The sequence below is a fragment of the Monodon monoceros genome, unplaced genomic scaffold, assembly GCF_005190385.1.
Source record: "Monodon monoceros isolate NGI ecotype Baffin Bay Population unplaced genomic scaffold, NGI_Narwhal_1 Super_Scaffold_4, whole genome shotgun sequence".
Taxonomy (NCBI): Eukaryota; Metazoa; Chordata; class Mammalia; order Artiodactyla; family Monodontidae; genus Monodon; species Monodon monoceros.
Genome location: NW_021703781.1, coordinates 47,342,151 through 47,360,908, shown reverse-complemented (window position 1 = coordinate 47,360,908; position 18,758 = coordinate 47,342,151). Strand labels below are relative to the sequence as shown.

Below are 18,758 nucleotides of genomic sequence, written 5' to 3'. Positions count from 1 at the left end.
CGGAGGCGAGCAGAGCCGGCGGCGGCGGCGGCGGCGGCGGCGGCGGGCGCGGGGCGAGCGCGCCGAGGGGGCGGAGGAGTTGCCGTGGGTTTGTTTACGCATTGCTGCCCGGCTCGGGGCACAGCCCGCACTCCCTGATTGGACACAAACTGGGGCACAGCCTCTCGCCGCCGCCCGCCAGGCCTCCTCGAGCAGCCGCCGCGCAGCTCCCGGAGCGCCCTACCCGGCACGGCCCGCGGCGGCGTCCGGGCCTGGAGGGGACGAGCCGCGGCGGCGGCCGGGCGCGGGGCCCGCACGTTGGGCCGGGGCTCGAAAGCGCCCACCTGTAGGGGCCCGACCTTGGCAAGGAGAAATTCGAAACTTCGGAGGCTGGAGTCCTCGTATCTTCCAGCCGTAGAAGGAGCCCCCCACCCACCCCTCCCCCTCCCCCCCCCCCCCACCCCCCCCCCCCCCCCCCCCCCCTCCAGCACACACACACACACACACACACAGAGACGGAGGACGCTTGCCCTTGGTGGAGAGAAAAGCCGCTCAATTGAGGTTAACATGCCCCTTTGGTGATGGTCAAGCTGAGGCTTCCCATGTATGAGCCATCTCTGAGACCTCGCAGTTCCTTCGCCTGTCTCCAGCTTCTCTGCGTGTAAATCCGTCCTCCGCGCAGAATTCAAAGTTGCCATCCCAGAACTGACCTTGCCACATGATGCTCAAGATCCTCCGATGACTCCCGTTGCCTCAAACCCCAACTCCTTAGTCTCAGAGCCTTCCATAGCTGGGCCTCCACCTTTCAGCCTCTTTTCCAGTGACCAACCCTCACCCCCAAAACCCTTGTCTACAGACAACACCTCAGATGCCCCTGTTCTTTCACAATTGATTTTGATCCTGCTCTGTTCTCTGCCAGAAGACCCGTAGCCCCCTCGACCTGTCAAACTTTAATAGACTCAACTTGTCCACCATCTCTGTGCAGCCTCCCCGAACCCTGTGCAGAATCCTCCCTTGTGGCTGCCATCAGCCTGGCCTGAGGGTCAGTCGTGTGCCCAACTCTGTGTCCCCACTAGGCTGTGAATTCCTAAGAACAGGATCCTGGTTCTAACAGGGCTCTGAGGATGGGAGAGATGAACGCCTGAAGAATAAAATTGAGTGTCTGCAGCTCTGCTGGAACTGCAAAAATGAGAGTATCAAAAGGGTCTCTTGATAGACCATCCACAAACCTTATCTTGCAAAACGCAAACACTTCCAAAAACTGAGAATGTCCTCCCGATATGTCTCTGTGTCTCCGCCTCACCACACCTAGCTACGTGCCCTCTATACTCCTTATGGGCACTTAATAACCCTTGGAGGAATAAAACTGAGATGTTCCTTATCCTGAGGCTCAAGGTGATCAAAGTGAGTACAGGAAGTCATGAAGGAATGGACACGAATGGCCACAAACCCAGTCACTTTACAGATAATTCCCTGGCTAGAGTTCCTCAACTCTGCCAGCCACTGTGGATTCATCACTCTCTAAGCAAACACTGGAGAATTGGCCCCTGACCCTTCGTAACTCTTGGGTTGGCTGGATTTCTTTCTCTCACGAAATGCATGGCTTTCCCTGAGAGAGCTGTCTTTGAACTCCAAGAGTGAATACAACTGAAAGTAAAGTTTTCTTTTCCAGGTACTTCAATAGTGATAATTTAATGCAGTGCATTAGTTACAAAGCTGTTGAAAGAACTAGAATTACCACCAGGAGAAAGTGAGGCAACCCTGAGATTAGCAACTGCTGGGTACATCTCCTCCCCTAGGGCTGGAGGGACAAAGGGAGGAGGCTGCCAGAACCATGAAGCCTTGTCCAGTGGGAGCTGGAGCCATGAAGGAAGTGCAACTACTGCTGGAGATGCCTCCCAAAGCAGAGAGAGTGGAAGGAATCCCCTGGCTCCTTCCTTCCTCTCACCTTCCAGGACCACACAGTGGTAGAAAGCAGCAGAGGGCAGGGGTCAGAACCCCTCCAATAACAGATGAGAACAGAGAAACAAGAAGGAATCTGAGAGCGCTCTGGACTTGGGTGCTTCACTTGCTTACCTCCAGGACTCTTCCTCTGGGGGTTGGGTTTTGCCAGGGCAGCACAAACCTTTTCTTTCCAAGCCCCAGAACTCCCTTCCTCTTTCTTTTTCTCTTTGCCCTTTTGCTTCCACTTCTCCTTCCATCCTCTTCTCTCCCATGACTCCTGTATGTTTACTTTTTCTCTCTTACTTCTCTATCTCTGGCTCTCATTTTTCTCCTTGTGTTCCCATATACCTCCTCCTGACCTCTTTTTTCCCCACTGAGTCCTGTCCCACCTCTGCTTGTCCTACTCCTTCCTGGGCAGGAGGGCAGCCTTCTTCAGCATGAAGGAGATGAGCAAGTTCCTATGCAAGTAATGGAATTCGGAACTATCACACTGTTGCCTCTCTAGACACTATTTCATCTATGTTATCTCATTTTAATCCTCGCCTCACACCTAGTAGCTAGGCATCATTGAATGGCACTTTGGTGGCTTCATGATTGTGCATCTCAGGAAAGGGTTTGCTGGTGTGGGTCACCAACGACACTACTGATGGTCCTCTTAACCTTCCTCATCTCCAGGTGTTTCCCTCCACCCTTTCTTCTCCTTATCCTACATCTTTTCCTTTCATTAACACAGATATTTTTCCTAGATCCCTACCCCCAACAGTCTAATACACCTCCAGTCTAAATCTCCAAAGACTGAGAATGGCTACTTGAAAGAGGTGGCATTTCAGTTGGTTTTTGAAGCCTAGAGGATAGAAGGATAGAATTTCAGTAGATGGAGATTGAGGAAGGACATTCTTGGTGGAGCAGCGAATAATATGGTCCAACTCTAATGAAACACAAGAGATGGCTAGGAAATAAGACCAGATTTCAGAAATTTGTCTTTGGAGCTCAGTTCTCTAAGACAGACCACTCAGAAACAGAGATTAACCCTTAGTATATTAAGTACAGGTATAATTCATATAATTGGAATCATAACATTTTAAAGCCAGAAAGAAATCTAGACATTGTCTGACCCAACATGTCCATTTTTAAGGGAACTGAGGCCTCAAAGACTTAGGTAACTAGAGTATCATAGTAGTTAACCACGGGCGTTAGAGTTTGACTACCTGTATTCAAATCCCTGCTTTGACAAATGTTAGGTAATATGATCTTGAAGTTATCTGTGTTTAAGTTTCCTCACGTATAAAACAGGAAACATGATAGAACCTACCTCAGTGGGTTGTTGTAAGAATTAAATGTTTTTACAAGTAAAACACATAGCACAGTACCTGTCATATAGTCTGTCTTCAATAAATATAGGTGAGTATTGTAACGTTTTCCTATAGTTATTCAGCTAGCAAACACCAGAGCCAGAACTGGTCCCCCAAATCTTCTAAGCCGTAGTTGAATATCCTCTCCATTACTAGAAGTTATGTCTCAGGGTGCTTGTTGAATGCCATCTATGACACTGTGGTGCTCCTCTGGTCTGCTGTTTAAAGAAGTGCTCAGTTATCCTTCTAGCTCCTATTCCTCTACTTTTCCACCAGCCTCAGCAATCCCACTGTGTGGTCAGTCCTGCATACGTGAAGTTCCAGAAGAGGAGAGGGACATGAAAAATAGCAATGGACGTGTGTTTCATAGTCAACAATATAGCTGACAAGTTCTGATATAGTCAAATTTTACTAATTTAAATTTCAAAGGACCAAAAAAATCATCGAATTAAAGGAATTGGAATGACCTGTCATTCTGCAGCCAATGGAGTATCAAACCTGCCAGTTTAAATTTTGGTGGTTCCTTAGGGGAGCTCACTGAGATCAAGAAAAAGCCTTCCTTGAATCAAGTGTCCAATCCTTCAATGAGATTGTGATGGTAGAGAATCTTCTTTGTCACTCCACCTTTCCTTTCTGAGTCTCTGGTCCTGCTTTTCAAAACTCCGCAGCTCCGTGACCTTCATGCAGCCCACTCTCTGGACTGCAAGAATCTTGAGGCAATGAACCACAATCTACTAACCTTTTCACCTCTGGAACGCAGCTCAGGACCTGGGCACAATAGGAACCCACACATCGTTGAACTGACTGATGTGAGCAATGCCACACATATCAAAAGGATCCCTTCCACCTCCTCCTCCAAAGCTTTGTCTCCTCGGTTGGTTGTCCTTAGCTGGTTGTCAGCCTGCTTCACTAATTCACCAGAAAGCATGACAACAGCTGAATGTGAAATAAATGTGCATTTTACAAGACAAACCACATTCAAAGGGATTTATTTTAATGGTGGAAATCCAGGCAACATTTTAAGAGGATCAGAAAGATATTTTGGGGGCAGCTGGACTTTCGTAACACCTTCACATCACACCACGCAAACTGAAGTTTATCTCTCTGACAAATAAAGGCTACTTGACTTTGATTCTTATACATTTTAGTTTAGATTTCTTGGGTTAATTTGGAGACAGCCTCCATTCTAGATAAGACTGTATTAATTATCCCACCTAAGTAATTTCTTAAAAGGCACAGTTTTCTTTAATCTTAAAAATGTCAATCATTGTCCCATTTTCCTCTTTTACATCAAAGCCAGACTAATGACCCAATACCTTGAGCACTCACTGACTTTTTAAGCCCCGATATCTTTCTTCCACTTCCTCTATTTCATTTTACATGCATCCTCTAGGAAGCTGGAAGGAATCCAAAGGATTAATTCTAGATCAACTCATTTTGTAGGAGAGGAAACTAAGGCACAGAGATGTCAGTGGCAGAATCTCAAATTCCCAGCCATCACCCCATGCTCTGTCCATCTAAAAGCGAATTCCCCATTGCCAACTGTCCTCCTGACCTCCCTGTTTCTACCTGTTGCCACCATCCTTTGGGCCCTTTAAGATTAAAATGGGTGGTCTTTGACTCTTCCTTCTCTTCAGGCCTCCCCCTTCCACGTCAGGATATCTCTGACTTGTTTTTCTAGGCTGAACTGGCCCATGATTCAGGGCATTTTCTCTTTACAATTGTGTCACTACAATAGGTTGCTAATGGTTTCATTGTCTCTCGCCAATCTCTTCCTCTTATACCGAGTGAGCCTAGCAGAACCATTTAATATAACTTAACTTTTTAAATAGGTATAATAAAGTGGTGACATTTTGCCATATAGAGTCAAATCCAACATGCATTTATACTATCAGTGAAATACAAGTTTATTATTGTCAAGCTTTTCCAATTCTGAAACATATACCAGTAACTAGCTGTGTGACTTTAGGCAAGTTATTTAACTTCTGTGAACGGCCATGTCCTCAGTCTGTTAATCTTATTAGTATATGTGCCTAACTCATAGGGTTGTTTGAGAATTAGGTAAGATAATAAATGTAAAGTAATTAATAATAATCATTGTAATAGGTACTATTTGTTGAGGTTTTACTATGGGTCAGGCATTATTCCAAGCTCTTTAAATGAATTATATCACATTGACCCTTTAATATAGATTCCATTATTATTCCTAGATGAGAAAACTAAAGTCCAAAGGAGTTCAGAAACTTTCCCAAGATCAACAAGCCAAGAAGAGGCTGAACCAGGATTCAAAACTGGGCAGTCAAACCTGGGCGAACCTGTAAGCCACAGACTGGTACACAGAAAGCACTTAGTAAATGATAGTTATTTTATTGTTGTTATTTGTTATGAGTATGATCACTTTAACGAGAGGAGAAACCCTTTTCCCTGCCTTCCTTCCAGATTTCTTTCAGAAGTTGAGCCTTAGCATCACTTTGGGAAGACGTGGATAATTCATGATAATCCAGTTGCCTTGGTACCACTTGTTTCTGCTTCCCAAAGAGAGGTTGGAAGGATGATCAGGGATTCTTGCACTGCTAGGGCTCTGTAATCACGCTGGTCTTCCCCGTCTCCATAATATTCTTGATAAAATGGGAATCACACACGCAATCTCTAGTCCAGGAATCGTTCAAAGTGACAGGTCAAAGATTTGTTCTCTCATTGTGCTCAGAGTTCCTTTAGGGCTTTCTCGTGGATGGGACCAGAACATTCTCTCTGTCTAGCTCTGTTTGTTTTTCTGCCTCAGAAGACAATTTAGGAAAGAGAATCTCCCCAGTGGTTTCCCAACAAATAATTCTTTTGGTCTCTATTATAGTATTTCATTTTCTTCCCTTAGGGCACCTTTTACACTGTGATCATCAAATGGTCTGATTTAAGTCTTCTTCCCTTTGATGATGCTAAAAGCAAAACAAACCCCTCATTACTGGTTTTGATGTTCCTTTCCAGGTGCTCCATCAACTCTTACTTGGTCCAGTCTAATTCTGAATTTACTTGACACACCATGCCTTCCTTGCTCCCTTGCCTTCCTCAAGTGTCATTGCCCCCGGCATCTGGTTGTTTATATTTGAACAGCTGGGCTTTTTGCTTCATAGCATTTGACCTTGGCCTTCCAATGATGAGATTTTCATACATCCTGGAATCATACAATTTTAAAGCCAGAAGGACTTTTGTAGATAACAGAGGCCATCTGATTCCTTTTATTTGAAGAATCAGGACTCAAGGAAGCCAAGGCCGGATGCAGAGCTACACAGCCTATGATGGGGAAGCTAGAACCAGACCCAATACTTCTACTTCTTTCGTTTCTTGTGAGTTAGATTATGATACCTGGAAATAATAATATGAGGAATTTACAAGTGTCTTCTCCCAAAACGTTTAAATTTTCATATCAGTGGTTTTCCTAATACATTTCCGGGAGGCTCAGAAGAATAGGAATTCCATGATTGAAAAAATGAAGCCATAAGAAGACATGAATTTCAGAGCTGGGACCATGTCCCTTAATGATCATCTTTCTTTTCTAGTGGTACTTTGCACACAGCAAATTCTCAACAATGATGACAAGGGTTAATGATGACCAGGTCTCATATGTGTCTGCTTTCAATTCTCTTCTACCATTTTGTTCTCTATAGTCCCAGCTGTTGCTGGGTTTCAAGCCTTTCGGAAGCGTGGCTCATTCAGTTTATGAGGGTGATGAGTGAGTATTCAGTAGCTGTCTTCCAAGAGTGATAATGATGATAACTTGAAATGATTAGAGATCTACCCCCAAGCACACATATGTATTTTGAAACTCTTCCAAACTTGAGGAAGTGTGTTCTTAAAATAATACCAGCTATTGCATTCTCTAGTCAGGTAGTTTGGAAAATACTGGATGAAACAGAATTAAACTGTTGGGTTGATTTGTTTCTACTGGAATTCACAGGATCTTTAAAACATTCTATGAATCCTAAACTCTTAAAGGAGGGTGATAACATATGTAGAATTTCCCAAACATATTTGACCATCAAATCATTTATTCCTTGAACATCTTTCTCATAGGAGTGGTGTAACATGGAACAAATTTTGGGAAATGTTAAATATCCTTTGAGTTTAAATTAGAGTATATAGTACTCCATTTGTCCTAAAACTATCTGTTTCAAATGTTCAGAGACCTTTCCCTAGGGTTTGTTTTCTTAGATATAATGACTTAGCCTGTACCGCTGCTTCACATATCATTTCAGGACCTAGACGCTGTTGTTTTTCAGCCTGAATTTTTCCAGACAGAGAATCGTAGCTTATTTAACTCTGATCTTGTATGTGAGCCACTCAATTCCCATGATCATTTCAACTGTCCTGTTCTAATCTACAGTTTGCAAGGAGCAGGGTCAAAAAGTTAATGATAACTATAGTAATGACAACTAGCATTTTTGAATATGTATGATGGACCAGTTATGTAACAGCTTTATGTGTAACAGCCTACTTAATTGTCACCAGAATTCTATGAGGTAGATATTTCTATTTCCATCTTACACTTGAGGAAACTGAAGTGAGCTTTTGTAACTTAAGTAACTTTGCCCAAGAAGATCCCAGTTAAGGAGGGAAAGCTGGGATTTGAACCTGATTGTGTTCAACTCTTAAGGATTACTGTGCACTGCCCTTCCCATGTTACTCCTATTGTTTTTTCTTTATTTATTTTTGGCTGCATTGGGTCTTTGTTGCTGCACATGGGCTTTCTCTAGTTGTGGCGAGCAGGAGCTACTCTTTGTTGCGGTGCGCGGGCTTCTCATTGCGGTGGCTTCTCTTGTTGAGGAGCACAGGCTCTAGGCGCGCAGGCTTCAGTAGTTGCAGCACGCGGGCTCAGTACTTGCGACACATGGGCTTAGTTGCTCTGCGGCATGTGGAATCTTCCCAGACCAGGGCTCGAACCTGTGTCCCCTGCATCGGCAGGTGGATTCTTAACCACTGCGCCACCAGGGAAGTCCCTACTTCTATTTTTAAATGTATGTGCTGCCTCCTCAACCAGAATCCTTTAAGAGCAGAGGCCATATGGTCCAGACCTCAGTACAATCTTCTGTGCTTGGCAGCTCCTGGTATGCGGTAGCCATTACTCCTTTGAATATAAAGCTTGTGCAACCTGCCCAAGCCATTCAGCTAGTAAGATGATGGGCCTGAGATTTGGAACCAGCCCCCATACCATGTGTGTACACCTCATGGATTTCTCACCAGGACCATGCAGGGTGCACCAAGTGAGCTTTCTCCTTCAAGGGCACCCTCACCATGCTTTTGAGCACCCCAAATAAGGAGCCTTTTGTCCCCCGGAGCCTCCAACACATTCTTTCTGCCTTCTCCCAAACAGATACTGGTCCTAGACTAGTGAACTAAGTCTACCCAGAAGACTAATACCGTGCTACGCAAGAAAGCACTTTTGTTGTGTGCTGATTTTGTTGGTGGTGTTTGAACAATGTTCTCAACCCTTTAGAATCCCTTCCAGACGTTGAAATCTTTCAATGTAGTGAAGTACAAACGCAGCAATGGCCCCAAGGGGGCGCTGGGCGGGGTTTGTGGTGAGGCGCTCATCCTCTGTTGCTCAGCTGTGCCGTTGGCCCCCTACTGGCAAGGTCGGGAGCCCTGCCCTTGCGACTGGAAGCGCCCCACCTGAGAGCAATGGAAATCCTTACAGCCTACTGGGTGGTGAATGGCTGGCATTCAGCCAAAAATGGCCTGGCAAAGGATTTAGCGACCGTGTCTCTCTCTGTGGCCTTGGCCTCTGTGGCAGTCAGGCCCAGCAGCTGCCCTAACATCTCAGCCGGCTAGAGCCCATTTTCCTCACAAGCTTCCTCCAAACTTCATCATGTCCGTTTCAAACGGCCCTGCTGAGACGCCCCACAAGAAGGCCAGGACATCGCCTTACCCTGGCTCTAAAGTGGGGCGAAGCCAGGTCCCCAACGAGAAAGTGAGCTGGCTGGTTGAGTGGCCAGAATACAAGGCTGTCGAGTACACTTCTGGCTCAGTCTTGGCCGGACCCAGGTGGGCAGACTCTCTTTTGGGTGAAAGAAACTTCTCTCTTAAATTTAATGAAAAGGATGGGCATGTTGAGAGAAGGAGCCAGAAACGGTTGGTATGAGGTTGAAAATGGTAGACCTAGAAATCCTGCAGTTCGGCCAGGGCTGGTTGGCTGAGGGCTTTTGGGGCGTTGGGGCCCCAATCGTGCTGCAGATCCCATCTTAACCAGGTGGAAAAAGGATAGCAAGGGAAATACAGTTACCCACCCTGTTTCTGGGAGAAACATCCTGCAATTTGTAGCCATCAAAAGGAAGGACTGTGGGGCATGGGCCATCCCAGGGGGGGATGGTGGATCCGGGAGAGAAGATTAGTACCACAATGAAGAGAGAATTTGGTGAGGGAGCCATGAACTCCTTACAGAAATCCAGAGCAGAAACACAGGAGTTGGAGAAACAATTGCACAAACTATTCAGCCAGGAACACTTTGTGGTCTATAAAGGCTATGTGGATGATCCTTGGAACACGATAACACGTGGATGGGGACAGAGGCTGTGAACTACCATGATGAAACAGGGGAGGAAATGGATCATCTTCTTCTGGAAGCTGGCGACGATGCCAAGAAAGTGGGATGGGTGGACAATAATGATAAACTCAAGCTTTATGCCAGCCACTCCCAATTTATTCAACTTGTGGCTGAGAAACGAGGTGCCCACTGGAGCGAAGACGTGTACCCCGACTGCCATGGGTAATGGCATGGAGTCTCATGCAAGCCAAAGGCCTTCAGATGAACACAGGTAGATAAGAAGCAAACAACTCAGGACTCCCATTGAACAGGACGGGAGGATTACTTCTTTGGGTGATTATTTCCCAAACTGTTCACAGGCTGGAGGCTTTGTATCAGGGAATAATATTAGACTCATATGGGGAAATGGAATCACAAACTTTCTGGTTTTCTAATTGGAAGAAGAATATAGTGACCTCTTCTATACGTTGTATACATGGCTTTAACCAAATTATACAACTAATGCTCTTTGAAGAATTATGGGTAAAGCAAAGATAAATTCTTACCCACCATAGCCTCTACTTTTCATACAGCTTGCATTTGTCAGTTCTTTCTTTCTCCTGATGTGTTAGACTGTGGTTTAATCTAATGTATAATCTGATTTTTGGGTTAACATTTGTTTTTCAAATTTAGCTATATGTGATCTTGTATTCACTGCTTTCAAGTACAGAAGCTCTTTGGTTATTCTTGTTTTAGAACCTTCAGTTTTATGGGAAAAGTTCCATCTCTATTTTAGTCCATAAGGATCAAGTACTTATGAACCAGGAAAAAAAAATGCAGTGACAAAATGAGCTTAATATCCATCCCTCCCCCTGGTTATCACAACTGTTCTGTCTGAACAGAATGGGCTAAGCTCAAGACATTTGTTCCCTCTCATCTCAGAGGATGAGACCCTCATCTCAGAAGACCCTGCAAATGCCAATTCCTGGCATGAAGAAGTCTCTATCAAGGAGATATATGTAATCACAGCCTAATAAAAATATAATTCACATCTACATTTTCTCCATTAAAAAAAACCCCCAGTGTATAAATGAGAAAGTGTTTATAGTCAGTTTGAAAACAGAGATTCCCCCTGACAATCAAGAACGAGGGGATCTCAGTAGCAACAAATAGGCCAGAAATACATTTCTTCCCTCTCATCATCTAAAACAAGCAAGTTAACTTTATTTGTATGTAACACAATTATGGAGAATTAACTCAAACCACCGTGATGAACCTTTTATGGCTAAAGGGGAAAACTATTTGTAGTTTTGTAGGCATTGATAATCTCATAAGAAAACACTTCCATAACAATATCTAACACTTATATTCCACTTACTGTGTGCACACGCTCTTTTAAGTGCCTTATTATAGTGACTTATTTATTCCTAAGGATCCCCCTAAGAGGAGGAGGGTACTCTTACCTCACAGGCTGGGCTCTCTAGGAAGCAGACTCTGTGAGGGTGATGAGAATTGCAAGATGTTTCTCAGAGAGAAGTCTTGGGATCCACTCTTGGGGAAGGGAGGAGAAGGAAGCAGAATTGGGCAGGGTGAGATGTTGAGGTTGAAGCCCAGTGAAGCCTTCAGTCAACTCCACATGGAGCTCTGGAGCTGGGAAGGCTCTTCCAGCTGCCCTGAATTGGGGTGAAGGTTCAGGCCTTTATACACTTTTTTGCTCAGTCATTGGATGTGGGCTGCACGTGGAAGGGGGTGTGATCTTAGGAGAGACCGTTTTCCTCAGCCATGGCAATGCCCAAAGAGGGCTAATAGGTGAATGCCATCTTCTGGTAACACTCCAGCAGCTGAGAAGGGGAATCTGGGGAAGGGAAGGGGCAGGCACTACAGGGTCTACTGTATATCGTCCCCCTATTTTACAGGTGATATAACTAAGGCACAGGGAAGTTACGGAACTTGCAAGCTATACCACCAGTGAGTGGCGGAGTGGCAGGTTTTTGGGCTCAACAGTCTACACCCTTGGCCGCAATACCATAGTCCCTCCAATAGTTACCCTCCTATAGTCCCTAGGTGCCCTGTGCACTGTTCCTTTACAAAAAGAAAAGAAAAAGAAATCACTATGATATCTCTAACTACATGCACATTTGGTCAGAGTTTCCTTTCCTAAACCTGAAGGACATGCGCACGGTTTCATTTATTTTCCTCATGAAAGATGTCGTATTTACACGGGTGATGACAATTGTAAAATGGTTCACCCATGGATGCCCACCATTGTTCATGCTCAGGAACAAATTTAATACATCACTTTTCTTTGTGACTTCTATAACTGCTTGTTTTAAGGATGGAGCCATCTGTCCTATATATTAGTCTCAGCTCAGTAACTTTTCCAGGTGAGATATGCTCCCTGCCTTTATTTTGAATCATTGGGGCACCTGGTTGGTCTAACATATTTTGAATGTTCCTAAACTTCATTATTTTTCCAGAATGTTAGTTCCTGAAAAATATAAATACACTCACACACACACACACACACACACACACACACACACACTCTGAAATAACGAAGGTCTAATGTCTCTAATGTATCCAGAACAGAATTCTTGATTTTTTTCCCCCAAGAATACTGTTCCTCCATCACTCTTCCAAGGTAATTGGCACCAGAATCCCTCCAAGTTGCACAAGAAAACAAGGAATCCTAGATTCCTTGCCTTCTCTCACCTCCCACATTCAATTCATCTGCAAAATTTAGTCAGCTCCACCTTCAACACAATATATCTGGAATCATTCACTGCTTTCCACTTTCAGTGACCACCCTAATCAAGCCACCAAGCTCCTTCTCTAGACTGTCGAAGTTGCCTCCAACAGGCTTCCCTCTTTCCACTCTTGTCTACCTGTTGGTCATTTTCCACAAAAAATGAAACAACATTTTTAAGAATGTCAGTCACATGTCCAACCCCTCTTAAAACCTTCCAGTGGTTTCATTTTTTACATAAAACACAAACTCTTTACCCGGGCCTACCTACTATGGATGATGTCTATGCTCTAGTCTGACCTGGTCACATTCTACCCTGGCTAGTCTAGCCTTTCTCTTCCTGGCATTCTTCATATTTGCTTCTGCCCCAGGGCCTTTGCTTTGCTTTTCCATGTCTAGAATGCCCCTTCCATATCTTCACAAAGTTGGTTTTTTGGGTCAGTCAGATCTCATTCAAATAACACTTCCAGAAAAGAGTTTTCCTGGCTACCTAATCTAAAGTAGCTCACCCAATCCGTTTCTACTTTTAGCCTGTTTTATTTTCTACATAGTATTTAGCACCAGCTGAAATTATCCTGTATATTTCTATTTACAAGAGAGTCTGGTGATTTTTCTGTCTTGTTGATTACCATACCACCAATATCTAGAATAGTACCTGGCGTGTCAACACATTATTTGCTGCTGTTAACAGTTTTTTATATACTCTTCCCTCTTTAAAAAAAAAAAAAATATATATATATATTTATATATATATATATATAAATGTGATCACATTACCCTTGGCCTAACTTTCTTATTTAAAAAGATTTTTGTCTTGAAATAATTTTAGACTTAGAAAAAAGTTACAAAAATAGTACACAGAGTTCCCATATAATCCTTCACCCAGCTTCTACAAATGTTGAGAACTTATTTATATAGAACAATTATTGAAACCTAAAATTAACATTGATTTACTACTTTTTACTATTAACTAATCTACGGATCTTATTCAAAATTTACTAATTGTTCCACTAATGTCCTTTTTCTGTTCTAGAATCCAAGGATTCCACATTTCATTTAATTGTCATGTCTCCTTTATTTCCTCCAATCCTGTAAAGTAGCTCAATTTTTTTGTTGTTGTTGTTGTTTTGTCTTTCATGACCTTAACACTTCTAGGTACCGGCCAGTTTGTTGTTGTTGTTGTTTTAACTAGAATGTTCCACAATTTGGATTCCTCTGACATTTTCTCATGCATAGATTGAGGTTACGCATTTTTTTTATTATGAATGTCATATCTGTGATGTTGTTTGGCTAAACTTTTATGCTGAAAAAATTAAGGTAAAGTTCTCATTTTTAAAATGTCACTGTGGAATTTCCAACCACCTTGTACTACTTTTGACCAGCATTTTTATATTTTTATGTATGTTTTTGTGCACACACACACACAATTGAATATATGTATTCTAATCCTTCCACCCCTCCTCTGTAGGAGAAGGTGACTAGGAAGCTCTGAATTTCATTCATTATCCTATCACCTTCCTTCAAGTTTATGGGACGACACTTGAATGCTGTGTTATCTCACTGTATCAGTTACCTATTTCTACCAAAAAAAAAAAAAAAAATTCCTGCAAACAACCTCAAAACACAGTGGCTTAAAACAAAAATATCGAGTTTGTAAGTTTGAAGGTTGACCACTAGGGTTGGGCTTGACTGGGTGGTTTTTCTGGTCATGACTGGGCTCATGTCTGGGAGTTGGCTGGCTTTTGGCTAATCTAGGATGACCTTGGGATGATTAAAGAGAATCTGCTCTGCACCACATGTCTCTCTTCTCCTATCTAAGCATGTTCTCATGGCAATGGCAGTGAAGCAAATGTCAAATGGAAACATGCAAGTGTTCTTGAGTCCCAGGCTCAGCACTGGCAAAAAGTCATTTCCCTGCATTCTATGAGAAATAGCGATGCATAAGGTGAACCCAGATTTGATGGGTGAGGAAATGACTCTTTCATTTCCCCACCCATCACAGGAAAGTCACATGGCAAAGGGCATGGACACAGAGAGGTGTGAAGTATTCAGGCTGTTTGAGCACTCAAGAAACCAACATCTACTGTGACTTTTTTCCTAACAGTTTCATTGAGATAGAATTCACATACCATACAGCTCACCCATTTAAAATGTACAATTCAATGGTTTTAACTATATTCACAAGGTTGTGCAACCACCACCAGGATCAGTTTTAGAACATTTTCATCACCCCGTAAAGAAACCCCATGATCACAGAACTCTATTACAATTTTTTTTTGGAGCCAAAGACTGTCTCTTAATCATTTTTACATCCCTAGTGTCTAGCACGGGGTTTGATCCACAGTAGATGCTCAATATATGTCTGCCAAAAAGAATCGAAGAGCTATCAGGTTTTGCCTGCTAAACCCCGCAGTTTGCCTATAAATATTACTCAGCCTTCTAGCGTCAGCCAGAAGTATTTGTTTGTTTTGGTGCAACTTTCTGCTACTTTCTCCACCTGGCAAGGGTTGGGCAATTGTTCCCTTTGATGAATCATTTCCAGTTACTGCTGCTGAGCGTTTTCTTTTCTTTTCATAAAGGTCTTTATCAAATAGGATGACAAACTGTTGAAAGTTAAATTATGGGTAATTATGAAGTAATTGGGTGGTGAGGTTTGGTTCATCACTTTCTTAAAATTTGGTACATACTGCCCCTGGGCACCTCCCTTGTCCCTTCCGTTTGGTAATAACAGTAATGGGTACATTTACTCTGTGCCAGGCACTTTGCATGCATTATCATTTATGCTTTCTTATCAGGGCCAAATGAAACATTTTAAGACAGCTTTATATTAAGCCAAGACATCTATCTGTGCCACTTCAAACTAGCAGCTTTTTGAGAGCAGAGGCTGTGCTTTCTTTCTTTTTCAGCATCTCCTATGGCTGCATGTGTATTTAATAAGATCCTGAGTAAAATATAAAAGCTAAAAACCATCTTCTCCTTTCTTATTAAAAAATTTAGAGTGAAGGAAGGAGTCAAACACAATAAAAGCCATTTGATTCAGCTTTGATGAGTTTCATAATGCTAGAGTTCACATGTGGCAGTATACTTTCTAGGTGCGAAAATTTTTGCCTTTTGGGAGTTCTCGAAAGGTTTTGATAGTATACACTTTAAAAGTGGAAGACTGTCAAGATTGTCAAGATTGTCAAGACTTTCACATATGTTATGTGAATGTGAAAATCGCATTTCAGTGTGGTAAGTTTTGTTCTTGGATTTGTCACTGACTAGCTGTAGGAACTTGGGCAAGTTGCTTCACCTATCCAAGTTTCCTTGTAGCTTATAATTCTATAAGTGTTAAATTGACAGATATTTGCAAAACTTTTATATGTATGTTATTGGAAAGAGTATATAGACTTACACATTTATAAATATTATATACTTATAAAAAGCAAAATTTTCAAAACAGGAATAGGAATTTATATATGGGAGAAATCTGAATCCTGTTACGGCTATATTTTCTTTTAAGAAAATAGTTTAAGAAAATTGGTGTATTACTTATCTATTTCTATTTAGCAATATTACCTCAAATATACTTAAAATGACATATTTATTATGTGTCAGGATCAGGAATCTGAGCTCAGCTTAGCTGCCTTAGGGTATCAAAAAGCCACAGTCAAGGTGTTGACTGGGGCTGCTGTCTTATCTGAGGCTCGACTGGGGAAGGATCTGATTCCAAACTCATGTAGTTATTGGCAGCATTTAATTCATTTCAGGTTGTTGGACTAAGGGCCTCAGTTTCTTGCTGGCTCTTAATCAGAGACTGCCCTTAGTTGCTGCCATTTGGCTCTCTTCATAGGCTAGCTCATAATAAATAGCTTGCTTCCCCAAAGCCAACCAGAGAGAGTTTCCTAGAAAAAAATGGGTTACAATGTTACGTAATGGAGCCATGAATATGTGTTCATGTACATTCTGTCACATTTGCTACTTTCCATTGGTTAGAAGCAAATCATGGGTATCAATACTCAAGGGGAGAAGATGACACAAAGCATGAGTACCAGCAAGTTGGGATCATGGGGACCACCCTAGAGTCTACTGGCCACAACTGAAAAATTACAAAATGTATGTGAGCAGTAGAGTAGGATTAAATTCTAGGAGCCACTCCATCCCCCAAGTATGCTCACATATAAATCTTGCAACAAGGGAAGCATCCTGCTTCTCTCTTATTCTCCGTTTCAGAAAATGCTGCCATCCATAGCTCAGTCCTCAAACCTAGGAGCTATCTTTGACACTTTGCTCTCTCTAGCCAGCCCAACCCTCAATTCAACCCACCAATAAGATACCAAACATGATCCTTTCTGTCTGTTTCCATTGTTTCCCCATCATCTTCAGTTACCACTGTCTTTTCCCTAACATTGACCACACCTCTCAACTGGCCTTCTGGATCCCACTCTTGCCCTCCTTTGTGATCCACCCTTCATATGGCAGCCAGAGCACTTTTCTTTTCTTTTCTTTTTTTCATTTTTGGCTGCGTTGGGTCTTCGTTGCTGCGTGGGCTTTCTCTAGTTGCGGTGAGCAGGGGCTACTCTTCACTGTGGTGCACGGGCTTCTCATTGTGGTGGCTTCTCTTGCTGTGGAGCACGGGCTCTAGGCACGTGGGCTTCAGTACTTGCAGCACGTGGGCTCAGTAGTTGTGGCTTACGGTCTCTAGAGCACAGGTTCAGTAGTTGTGGTTCAGGGGCTTAGCTGTTCTGCAGCATGTGGGATCTTCCCAGACCAGGGATCGAACCCACGTCCCCTGCATTGGCAGACGGATTCTTAACCACTGCACCACCAGGGAAGTCCAGAGTGCTTTTCTTAAAACATAAATCAGATCATGTTATTCTCCTGCTTAAAGTCTTCCATTGGCTTCCTACTGAATATGAGTCAAATCCAAACTCCTTTATCTGACCCACAGGACCAACATAAACTACCTCTGCCTGTTTCTCTAACCTCTTCTCTTCTATGACATTTCTCTTTATACACATATGCATTGTTTAATTTGTGATAATGACATATATTTTAGATTTCATAACCTAAAAATAACTTAAAGTAAATAAAATTAGTATTTTTAAATAATCTAACAAAGAATATAACAGGGTAAAGTAAGTTTTAATAAAGCTAAGCATTTGAGGCTAAATATGTTTTGAATGAAAGAAACATTATTTAGCAATGGTGGCTTTATGGGTGATCCATTGCATCGTGTATCAGATAATTTGATCCCAAATGAGATATCCTAAATTAGATGAACTTCTGAGATAATATAAAATCCCAATTTAATCTACTAATATACACTGAAGCTAAAATAAGAAAGCAGGTTTATCTACAAAGTGGTGAGTTTTATTTTTTGGAGAGAGGGACAAGCAAAAGTTATTATATAGGCAGCTTATTAATTGACCTTAATCAAAATAGGAAGTTATAAAATCATGTCCATAATAAAATCTAAAAGTAGGATTACACATTTATACAAGGTAATTTTCTTACATTTCTTATTAGTTAAAACCAGGAAAATTCACTTTCTAATTATGTGGGTCCAAATTATTCATTTATCATAGACTACCAAGCCACCTGGGTATGTTCACCCAGATAAGATACAGTGGGAGAGCATAGCCTTTAGAGATAGACTGACTGGAATTGAATCTGAATTCTACAGCTTGGTAGCTGAATGACCTCATTCAGTACATTCAAACTTTCTGAGCCTCAGTTTCATCATAAGCCAATGGGAATAAAAATACCCCCCTTGCAGAGTTATTTTAAGGATTAAGTAAACTTATTTATTGGCACATTGTAGGTACTCAGTACATGGTATTTTCTTTCCTTCTTTCTTTCTTTTTCATCACTTCTTGGCTAACAAACCCAAAAATACTATAAATTGATCCACTTTTTATTTCTATTCTCATTATGTTAGACCTAGGATCAACTTGGGCAGAAGAAAGAATTAGAAAAGTATCATAAAGGCAGACTCTTAAGACTTGTCTGACATAGAGGAAGAATGAGGCAGAAGCCACATGTGAGACTAAGATTTCAGTTGGAAGTGAAAAGTTATCAATACATAGGAATGCTGAAGGAATTTGTGTTTGTGGCTGGGTAAATCATGGAAAATTACAGGACACATTTTGGTAACTGATATTATTTACTTATTAAATAAGCTATGCTGCTGTCCCCTCCCCCACATTTTGAATGTAATAAATATTAATTTGAAATAGAAAAT

The 18,758-nt window shown here is 42.2% G+C and overlaps 1 pseudogene; it reads left to right on the top strand.

The window, feature by feature from the left end:
- Window positions 1-8,948: 8,948 nt before the first annotated feature.
- Window positions 8,949-10,036, top strand: LOC114908548 (annotated as a pseudogene).
- The last annotated feature ends 8,722 nt before the right edge of the window (window positions 10,037-18,758 follow it).